This window comes from Neophocaena asiaeorientalis, unplaced genomic scaffold (genome assembly GCF_003031525.2).
Source record: "Neophocaena asiaeorientalis asiaeorientalis breed wild unplaced genomic scaffold, Neophocaena_asiaeorientalis_V1.1 scaffold14, whole genome shotgun sequence".
NCBI lineage: Eukaryota > Metazoa > Chordata > Mammalia > Artiodactyla > Phocoenidae > Neophocaena > Neophocaena asiaeorientalis.
The window spans coordinates 9,742,637-9,754,813 of NW_020175192.1; positions in this window are offsets into that span (position 1 = coordinate 9,742,637).

Consider the following 12,177-nt stretch of genomic DNA (forward strand, 5'->3'; position numbering starts at 1 on the left):
AGCCATGGGTTTACGAAGAGGTGAAAGGCAGAGAAAACCTTGACCATTTAGTATAAAGACAGACGTATGCTTTCCTGCTTTCTGAGATGCATTTAACATATTCAACAATCCTCCACCAAGTATTATTATACTTAACTGAATATAAAAGCTCACTTTATTTCAACTTTGGAATCCACCACCTACCTTCAATAGACTAGTTCAAGTTTAGCTTGGCAACCCTCTGAAAAGAGAGTAGGTTCAATAGAGCCTGTTTTCAATGGCATGTCCTCAATAAATCTATTTCTAATCTTTGTGTTTTCTTAATCGATGTATATACTCTTTTGGGTACACAGGGAAACAAGCCTTTTGGCCCAATCACAAGCTTTGTGATACACTGTTGAGGAGGATTTTGAAATTTTGCTAAGAATTTTTAAAAAGGTAAAAAATCCCATTTTGGAATCTCTCAGGGGCAACTTGGGTTTTACTCTGAAAGCTTTCCTTCCAGGGACTTGCACTATTCTGCAGGCCTGAGTGAGATATTTCCCCTTTTCCCTGCAGTTGAAAGAAGCAACAATAGGACTGCTTTGTGAGACAGAAAATGATGAAGCCTTTCCAAACGAGGAGGGCATGGAAAGTGCCAAAGAGCCAGAGGGCCAACGCAGCAGAAAGTGGATCTGACTTCCTTCAGCTCATAATGAATGCAATTCTTTTGAGTTGAGGCTCAGGTAACCCAACACAAGGAAGACAGTCTTTGAATTGGTGCAAAGGGGGGGTGGGGAGGGTGTCAGAGTATAGTGGGGAGAAGCAGACGCTTTCCTCTCTTGTGTAGCTCTGTCTCTCCTGTTACACCAGCTGAGTAACAATTGTGTGTTCCACAGTGAGAGTGGGATGGAAATGGTGAAGAATTCACCTGCTGTACGCTTTGGGAATGGCAAAAGAAATTCATCCTTACTTGAGTGAAACATTAATGGGATCAGACCTTTCTGACATCTGTTGTGGAGAGGAAAAGTCACTACCATTTATTAAGCACTGACCTTATAATACCATGCACTGAACTAGGAGCTTTAAATATGCTTTACTTTGAATTCATACAACAATTCTGTGATACAGTCAAGGTTTTTACAGCTTAATTTTTAGGAGAAAATTAAGTATCAGAGTTGAAGGTCATACAGTCATAAAATATAGTCTATAACTCAAGGTCTTGGTGCCTTTTCCATTAGTCTAGGCTTTGAGGCCAACTGTCAGCATTCGATTTCTAATTTCTGGTTGAAAAACCAGTTGGCTGTTTGAACGTTCTCTCTCGAGACTCCAAAGGAAAAGCTGCTTTCTGAAATCCTTGAGCACCCTTGAAATCAAAGGAATTGTCTCGATATTGATATCAAAAAGTGAGAGGAAGGTTTGCAAATTCCCAGGTGGATAAGCTAAGTTGATTCATAACGCCAAGTATGTGCTTCTTGTAGCCTGGATGTTTGCTACCACGGAGGTGGTTACAAACAGCAAGCAGGCACCATCACTGCCAATTCATCTGCATCTGCTTTTGTCATAGAAACCTAGCCTAAAGCGTGTACCAGCCGTAACTGTCAGGGAAAGGGCCTAATTTTAAATCTAAAACTATGTGCTTAATCTCTGAGTCTGCGAGCACTAAGACCTTTTCTCTCTATTTACTCAAGGCCAATATTTTAAACTGAAAAACAAGACCATTAACTAATCAAAGAGTAAGTATACTGAAAAAAAAAAACTTGCCTGGATTTAACTGTGATTAATGAATGAGCGGCCTTTTCAGAATGTGAGAAGAAAGGGTCTTTTCTTATGAATACACACTTCGAAGTCAAATTCACCTTATGAATTTTTTTGGTGTTTGAAAAACCTTCCATTTAAAACTGGCATAGCCGTGTTCAGGCATGTCTGAATGCATGTAATATCTTTACATTATTTCACTAAGAGAAATACCCAGCCCTTTATTTTAATTAATAACATCAAATAAAGCAAAGATGGCATACATCCTGGTGAACTTCTACTTTTTATTATCCTCTGTCTAAATAGTCATTGAATCACAGTCTTAATGAGGTTGTAACATCACAGTTCCTCACCATGGAAACAACTATGATGACACATGTTATCCTGTGGCACTCTTAGTCATCATTCAATTCTCTCTGCTAAGCTCAGCCGAATCAAATTCACCTCCACCATCTCAAGTTAAGAGATGCTCTCTCTAGTAAAGATCATGGCAACCAAAAATAAGGACGGTTTTTAAGGTAATCAGACACTAGTAAAAATAAAAACATAGAAACAACCATTTATAGTCCTACCTTTTCACGTTTCAGTGGTTAAATCTAAGTATTGTCCAAATGTACATTTCATTTTCATGTATTTATAAACACGGCACAGTAAAAGAGCCTTTCAATTTTAATATAAGTAGTTTTCAACAGTGCTTACTTATCATGACTTTTTATTAAGTTCTGATGAATTTTGAAAGCAACCTTTTATGTCCTAAGAAATAGCATGGTTTGCTAAATAGGGTTTGAGAAGGAAAAGTCAAGATTGGGAGAACGTTCTGACTGTGTTTTGGGGAGGGACATACAAGTTATTTCATTTTATTTCTTCGCGTGCCACAGTCAAAAGCAAAGTTAAGTCCTTATTTCTCGTTTCATCATAAGGCAGGGAAGATTTAGAAAACAAAACGATCATGAGCTTCCTGGATGGAAATTACCAAATAAAATTTTAGATGTAATCAAGCAAACGTAAGTGCCTGAAGCAAATAAACCACAGATTGAGTTTTGTATCCTTATGACTCAACACAGAGTAGGTACTCAACAACTGTTATCGGAAGTGACTTTATAGCGAAAGATTGGAGCAAGAAAAACAATTAGCCGATTTATAATTTAGGATTCTGTTTTCATCGTTACTGTGAAGGTTAAATTTGCATGACATAAGGGGAGAGAGCTCTCTGAATACATATAAACGATTTTACGTTATCTTGGACAAGCTTTTCCATAGGTATCTGGTTGCCAACTAAGTGTAAAAAATTATTTTTATCCGAATCAAAAACCTTTGCTCTGGAAAAGACTTGGTAAAGAGAATAAGCTACGTACTGGGAGAAAATATGTGTAAACCACATCGGATGGAGGACTGCTCTCAAGAATATATAAAGAACTCTCAAAACTCAACTGTCAAAAACAATCCAATTAAAAAACGGGCAAAGGCAGGGAGAAACATTTCACAAAAGAGAACATACAGATGGCAAATAAGCACATGAAAAGAGGCTCAACATCAGTAGCCATTAGGGAAATGCAAATTAAACCCCAAATGAGATATCCCTATACACCTACCACAATGGCTAAAATAAAAAGGTGACACCACTAACTTCTGGGGGGAATGCAGAAACACTGAATCACTGTCACATTGCTGTTGGGGATATAAATTGGTACAGCCATGTTGGAAATTTTGGGGCAGTTTCTTTTAAAAAAACCCCACTAAACTAAACATGCAATTACCATATGACCCAGTAATCACACTCCTGGGCTTCTTCCCAGACAACTGAAAATTTATGTTCGTGCAAAAACCATAGTACATGAATATTGATAGCAACTTTATTTGTAATAGCCCCGAGTTGGAAATCACCCAGGTGTCCTTCAGTGGGTGAATGGTTAAACAGCCATCCTGTGAAATACTATTCGGCAATAAAAAGGAATGAACCATCATACAGAGTAAAGTAAGTCAGAAAGAGAAAAACAAATATCATATATTAACGCATATATGTGGAGTCTAGAAAAATGGTACAGATGATCTTATTTGCAAAGAAGAAATAGAGACACAGACATAGAGGACAAACCTATGGGTACCAAGGGGGAAGGGGGCGTGGTGGTGGGATGAACTGGGAGACTGGAATTGACATATGTACACTATATGTATAAAATAGATAACTAATGAGAACGTACCGTACAGCACAGGAAACTCTACTCAGTGCTCTGTGGTGACCTAAATGGGAAGGAAATCCAAAAAAGAGGGGATATATGTATATGTATAGCTGATTCACTTTGCTGTACAGCAGAAACTAACACAGCATTGTAAAGCAACTACACTCTAATAAAAATTAATAAAAAAAGGAATGAACTAGTGATATTCACACAATCTGGATAAACCTCCAGAGAATTATGCTAAGGGAAGATCTCCAAAGAGTTATGCTGAATGGAAAGAGCCAACTCCCCAAAGTTATAGACTGGATGATTCCATTTATATAACATTTTTGAAAGGACAATATGAATGTTTGCCAGGGTTTAAGGTGGGAATGGGCAAGGGAAAAAAAGCAGATGTGGCTATAAAAGGGCAACAGGAGGCATTCTCGCAGTGACGAAATGTTCTGTATCTTGACTGTAGGAGTGTTAATATCCTGCTTGTGATATTGTAAATAGTTCTGCAAGATGTTAACATTGGGGGAAACTGGGTAAAAGGTACACAGGATCTCTCTGTGTTATTTCTTATAACTGCAGTGAATCTATAATTATCCCAAGATACAAAGTTTAATTTAAAATGTAATTTTTAAGGAAGGTGCTATTTTAAAACTTACTAACTTAGAGTTTCTGCAAGCAACATAATATCTAAAAGAGTTAACTATCAAAAGTGCCTATCATGTTTCCAGAGTGGGATTTGCATGCTGAGAAAATATAGCTCATGAAGTGTAATAAAAATATCTAAAGAAAATGAATTTCAATCCTTTTCTTTTTTTCTGGTTGCTCCACGCAGATTGTGGGATCTCAGTTCCCTGACCAGAGATTGAACCCGGGCCATGGCAGTGAAAGCCCAGAATCCTAACCACTAGGACACCACAGAACTCCCCAAGAAAATGATTTCAATCAAATGTTTCCTTTTGAAAACAGTATTCAAAGCCATAACAATAGTATAAGAAATGATGATGTTACAATAGAGAATGTGAGTAGTTAAAATTCTGAAGTTTCGTCTTAAGGATAATCTTCACCGATAAGAACCCCCAAATTACAGGTTCTTGTTCACAGGGCAGTAGTAAGGTGTTTTACAAGCTAATGCTCTTCCATCCTCTTTCCCTAACCCTTGGCTTTGTGAAACACAACCAGATGAGATGAAGGGAGACTTCTGGTGCAAATAGAGAAGTCCCTGTGGGATTCTCAAAAATATATTTAACCACCCAGTGAAAGGTTCTTCAGAGTTTATTCTATAGCCAGGCTCTGTGCTGGGCATGGGGGAGACAAGATAAACTTGGCTCAGTCCTTCCTGTTAAGAAATCCACACATAAAGGAAGGAGAAATACTTCCCTAGTAACAGACTTTTCAATACAATGCAATAAGGGCAGTGACCAAAAAAATCACTAAGGGGAGCACACAGGAGTGACACTGAGTTCAGATCAGGAGCGGGGGCAGGCTGGGGAAACGGAAGACTTTCCCAGATGAGTTAGGTCATGAGCAATGCATCAGTGTTAGCCGGGTTAAACAAACACATACCCACGAGGAGTTCTAGAAAGAACCTGGAGCCTCGATTTGGATAAATTCCAAGTCTGAGTGAGCTTAAAAGGTAGAAGGTCCCCTGATATGACTAAAAAAGGAAGCTCAAATTTCTCCCATTTATTCCTGTACCCTATTATGCTTATTGGAGCACATCCATGAATATAGTTCCAAACATTTCTGCTACCTGCCTGGCTAGGACACACCGTGACAGAGTTGTAATGAGGGTGTTGGTGCTGGGGATGCCATAACACAACAGAATTTCTTTAAGTGTGTGTGTGTGTGTGTGTGTGTGTTTAATATTTGGTCATCTGAGGTCCAATGTTGGTACACCGTGACGTTGACACCCTCATGCATTTTTTTTTCGTAGTACTAAGCACACTATTAAGTCACTGGACTCTCCAATCAAAGAAATATACTATCCTTATATAATGATTTATGACGATTCACACAGACCCAATACTTCATCTTGACTCGACGATAGCCTAATCATTGGTGGTTTTCCATCCAAACAGACCTTGGCATAACTCTGTCCAAGAAAGAATATTATCTCAGTGATCAGACTCATGCTTCCTTGAGCAACGTAAGATGAAGATGGAAAAGATAAACTCTGAATCTAGAGGTTCCTTTATAAATCGTTGTTTGGAGAAAACAAAAGGTACTTGAAAACTGTCAAGCCAACTTCAGCTTCTAATCCTTTTACAAAGCAAATTATCTGTTGAAAACTTCAGAAATGAAGATTGAGAAATAAAATGAAAATAGACACACTTAGTGATAATATCAGGCTAGGACTTATTCCAGCACTCAAAGGATGGAAACTGATAGATAAATAAACATTACAAAAGGAATCTTCATTTTGGCAACAAAATAAACCATTTTGTCAATAAAAAATATTTTGCTGTAGAAGTAATGGTATGTGTCTATGAAAATAAATAACAGCTGGATTTTCCTGTTAGGATGTGCTGAAACATCCCAAAGTATATCCAGAATCATTAAAAATGAATTATTTGTGAGCTACCTTGACTACTAATTTCTTAGAACTTTGAAGTTACTTGATTTTATTTTATGCTTTTCAATTAAAAAAATATTGCCTGACTGTGTTTGTGCTGTGGAAAGAGAACTTTTCATCTGAATGGCAAATGTACAACACTGAGGTGTGTAGACTGTTCCTCAGACACATTGACCGAACTACATTCTAACAGCACGACTATAAATATAATAGTTCATGCTGCAACAGCACAAGGGACCTAAACGAAGTAGGTGGACTCTGCCAGGTGACAGAGAACTGTTTTGGTGAGTCATCTGGGGCTACCCCCAATAGCAATCCCACACAAAGCCATCCACTCATTGACTTGAGCTAATACCATATTTGTCAACTTTATTTTCCTTCAGTTTGGCTAAATAAAGGTGATTTTAAATCCAAGTCTCCCTGGTTATTGGGAAGAAATCTCTTCAGAATACCTTTGTGATGCATGGCTATCTTTGCTCACCCAGCCAACAGGAAATCAATGAGACTCTGGGTTTCCATGATGACAGCTCCCAGAACTGGGCCATAAGTGAAACCAGAAAGGGTCTGATTCAAGAGGCTTTTACTGACAGACCTGTCTCCCACCTTGCCTACATGCTGTTTCTTCAACCATCCCAATTAAAAAAAAAATTTTTTATTGAAGTATAGTTGATTTACAATGTTGTACCTTAGAATGGATAACAACAACATCCATCCCAATTTTTAACTTATCAGACAAAACGTAGGCTTAGCGTCTCCAGAAGGCCACTGTTAAAATGTACCTGGGAAAAAATGATTCCTGGAAGTCTACCTTGCCTTATCCCTTTAACTTATGTTGTCACATTAGGTCACTGTCACTTTGGGAGGCCGAGAGTATCAGGAACTGAGGCTCTGGGCTAAGTTTCAATGGTAAACAGGGAACAAACAGAATGAGGTAAAAACTCAAGGAGCCTGGGTACGAGGAAGGCTTGCTCCAGGACTGGATCCAGGAATATGTCCCGATCTGGGCTTCTGGAGGCTTTAAGAGTCCAGTATATTAGAGGACTCTCCATAGTTTCATTCCCATCTGTCACATGTTAACTGCATAACTTTGTGATCTTCACTTCTCTGAATTTCACATTTTTTTCATTTGTAAAATAGGTGGCCATACTCCTCTTTATGCTTTTTAATTAGGAGATAGCACCGTGCTCTTAGCATCTCAGGGTAGTGTCTGACACATCATGGTCGCTCAAGACTAATTCTTCTGAATGAATAAAATGTGGAAAATACCTAGCACAGTGCCTGATTTATAGAAGGTTCTCAGTAAAACATAGAAATCTAAGTTTTACCGATGAGAAACATTCTGAAAATGGAACCTAGCTACAATATGTGTAAAAGGCCACTCATCTCTAAGCCCGAGGAAGAAAAGGCATCTGTGCTATAGGAAATTTTTCTTACTCTTGACCAAGTTTACCACCCTTCATGATCCTAGTGCCATTAAGACTGAAAATGGGCCAGTCAGAAAGAGGGGTGAATTCTAACATTCATTGTGAGTTATATAGGTGAGAATTGTTCCTTCGCGTTGCCAGGAACCGGAACAATGCAGTTTACATGACAGAACATTTTCCACTTCTCTGCTACACGCATTGAGCATTTTCTATTTTGGTCCACTATGAATCTCTAATTATTCTCCTTTGCAGAGTTGAGAAATCATAGGAGGAGATGACATTGCTCAAAGAATGAACCCTTTCCTGAACAAGGACAATTGGAAAAAATACAAGCCCCAAAGGGAAAAATACCTTCCCATTTCCCAAGGCACACGAAGAAGGCTGAAATTAGCTCATTCTCTAATAGTTTCCACAGCTCTGCTACTGGACATATCTCATCTTTCCACCACGAGCCTGGTAAGAATTGCCTACATTGTTAATCTCTTTCCTACCCATTTGGTCCCTTATCAATCTTTCTTTTTTCTTATCATTCTTTAGCTTTTTTTTTTAAACATCTTTATTGGAGTATAATTGCTTTACAATGGTGTGTTAGTTTCTGCTTTATAACAAAGTGAATCAGTTATACATATACATATGTTCCAATATCTCTTCCCTCTTGCATCTCCCTCCCTTCCCTCTTGCATCACCCTCCGTATCCCACCCCTCTAGGTGGTCACAGACCACCGAGCTGATCTCCTTGTGCTATGCGGCTGCTTCCCACTAGCTATCTACCTTACGTTTGGTAGTGTATATATGTCCATGCCACTCTCTCACTTTGTCCCAGCTTACCCTTCCCCCTCCCCATGTCCTCAAGCCCATTCTCTAGTAGGTCTGTGTCTTTATTCCTGCCTTACCCCTAGGTTCTTCGTGACCTTTTTTTTTTTCTTAGATTCCATACATATGTGTTAGTATACCGTATTTGTTTTTCTCTTTCTGACTTACTTCACTCTGTATGACAGACTCTAGGTCCATCCACCTCACTACAAATATCTCAATTTCGTTTCTTTTTATGGCTGAGTAATATTCCATTGTATATATGTGCCACATCTTCTTTATCCATTCATCCAGTGATGGACACTTAGGTTGCTTCCAGGTCCTGGCTATTGTAAATAGAGCTGTAATGAACATTTTGGTACATGACTCTTTTTGAATTATGGTTTTCTCAGGGTATATGCCCAGTAGTGGGATTGCTGGGTTGTATGGTAGTTCTATTTTTAGTTTTTTAAGGAACCTCCATACTGTTCTCCATAGTGGCTGTATCAATTTACATTCCCAACAACAGTGTAAGAGGGTTCCCTTTTCTCCACGCCCTCTCCATCATTTATTGTTTGTAGATTTTTTGAAGATGGCCGTTCTGACCGGTGTGAGATGATACCTCATTGTAGTTTTGATTTGCATTTCTCTAATGATTAATGATGTTGAGCATTCTTTCATGTGTTTGTCGGCCGTCTGTATATCTTCTTTGGAGAAATGTCTACTTAGGTCTTCTGCCCATTTTTGGACTGGGTTGTTTGTTTTTTTGTTAATCAATCTTTCTTAATTGCAGGGGTTGGGGAATCTTTTCGAACCTCCTTTAGAGACTTGCATTTCTCTCGCGTTCTGACACCTCATCCCAAGACCCTTCCATTTGATGCCATCCTGCCTGGTCCTCAAATAAAGATGATAGGCAACAGAGTCCTAATATGTCTTTCCCAGCCCAGCAGAAGGAATTTTCACTCCCAGGGCCATGATTGCTCAAGTTGATACAGCTCTGAGGGCAGACGACATATACTTATGTGCTACCACACCTGCTCTGGCCTCACCTTCTGGCATCCCCTCAGGAGTACAGGCAGCGCTGTAGACTATGACCACAAATATAACAAATATTTCCCCCCAAACACAGTCTTCCCACTCTTCCCACTTCCCTTTGGCCTACGAACTGACAACCACTTAAAGCGCCTCCTCCCCTAAATGAGATTTGCCAAGAATATCCGGGGTCAGCCCAGGAAGGGCAGACGGCACAGCTGACGACTGTAATATTAAATATCGTGTGACACGGTGGAAAACACAAGGACTTTGATGTCAGGAAAAACCGGATCCAAATCCTTCATCTGCCTTTTCACTATATGGTCTTGAGCAAATCATATACGCTAAGGGTCTGTTTCCTTATTTGTAAAATGAGGATAATGAATGATACCTATTTAATAGAGTTGTTGAAAGGATTAAATAATAAACGTAAAACAAGATTAGAACCTGTTTAGTACATAATTGTTCTCTATCAATATATCAAGAAGTATCAATATATTGAATTGTTATCAATATGTGTTATCTGTTTTGATGCCTCTCCTCTTAGCCTCGAATATTCTATCACTATTTAGTGAGCTGGGCCCAGGGCTCCCTAATGAGAAGAGTTATACCAGGTGCATTTTAAGAAGCCCACCTTCCCCATATACAACCTGCCAAAATACATCTACCTTTCCTGGTAAGAGAAGAGGACAATTCCACAGTTAGAAATTCACTGCTTTAAACTGGGTTTGGTTACTTCACTGCCAAAACTGGGTTTGGCAACACATTCAGCTGATAAACGGTAACATCTACCATTTGTGAAGTAACACCTTCTAGGTACTTGTGGCATGTCCTATCTCAGCCTGCTTAATAATCCTATAGGGTAAACATTATCCCCACTGACAAAGTTCAGACGTTTAGGTTTGTGACGATAATCAGAGCAAAAATGGTAAGTCACCTAGTCAAGTTTCTTTTTCTTTTTTTAATAAAAGAAGTGATGGAATATAAACAATCTGAGATAATGATAGACAGGCTAAGAAAGTACAAAATAAGCCTAGATCGGGGTATATGGAGACCCCCTTTCCAAGGTGGGCTCTGACCTTGGAAACAGGTATTTCTGAGGAACTCTAGGAATATTAACTGTCCCGTGAGGTCTTGCCTCTTGAGAAGCAGTAAGGGGTGTGAGAGTTTTGGTAAATACGGACAAAAAGTTGTCACCAATGCAAAGGGATACACTGACAATTGAGTGGGGAGTGGGGTAGGGTTCATGTTCCCAGGTACATATTCCTGGGAATCCTGAGAAAAAGTGCCAAGCCAGGACATGGGGACTCTTGTTTATTGGCAATGAGGGAGTAGGACAGAATCCTGGTGAAAGTTATGGGCTCTACCCCAGGGCTCTGATGTCTATTTGCTAATCAGAGCATGTACTGCCTACCATCGTAATCATTGTTCAGTCATGTTTCCTGAGTGACTTTACGTATTCCACAGTCAGCTTGATATGGAATAGAAGCAGTAAGGGCTTGGTGGAAAAAAAACATAGGCTCCAGAATTAGAATGACCTGAGCTTAAATCACAACTCCGCTGTGACCATGTAACTCATTCTATGATCATGGGCAAGTTATTTAATTTCTCTGAGCCTCCCATTCATTACGTGTGTGTGTTACAATTTTGACTTCACAAGGTCGTGTGAAAGTTGAATGAGGTAATATACCTGAGGAGATACAGCTGATGCTCAGTCAATACTTGTGATTTTTATCATGGAGACATCTCTAAACTATGAGCTGCCGGAGGGCAGGAACCATGTCTTATTCATCTTCACATCCCTGATGCCTGTTGTAAAGTGATGCTCAATGAACAAATGTTGACTGATGTTTAATCAACCTTGGAAAAAGTGATTCTGATGTGCCAGAAAAAAGTTAAGAAGGACCTAGAGATGATCATAGTAAGTGAAGTAACTCAGAGAAAGACAATATCATATGATATCACTTTTATGTGGAATCTAATAAAAAATGATACAAATGATCTTATTTACAAAACAGAAACAGACTCAGAGATCTTGAAATCAAATTCATGGTTTCGAGAAGGGGAAACATGGGAGGAAGTGATAAATTAGGAGATTGGGATTAACATATACCCACTATTATATAAAAAATAGATAACTAATAAGGACCTACTGTATAGTACAGGGAACTCTACTCAATACTCTGTAATAATCTATATGGAAAAAGAACATGAAAAAGAATGGCTATATATATGTAACTGATTCACTTTGCTGTACACCTGAAACTAACACAACATTGTGAAGAAACTATACTCCAATAAAAAATTTAAAAAACAGAGTGTACCAAGATACAATCAGACCGTGCATGTCTAGAGTAGTAAATGATGCCTTTTCTAGTAAGCAGAATGCCTTCTTTAGTCAACGCCTCTGTAGCTGTTTTGCCATTAACTCATCATTTACAGAAAAAGAAAAGCACAGTCCCCATTT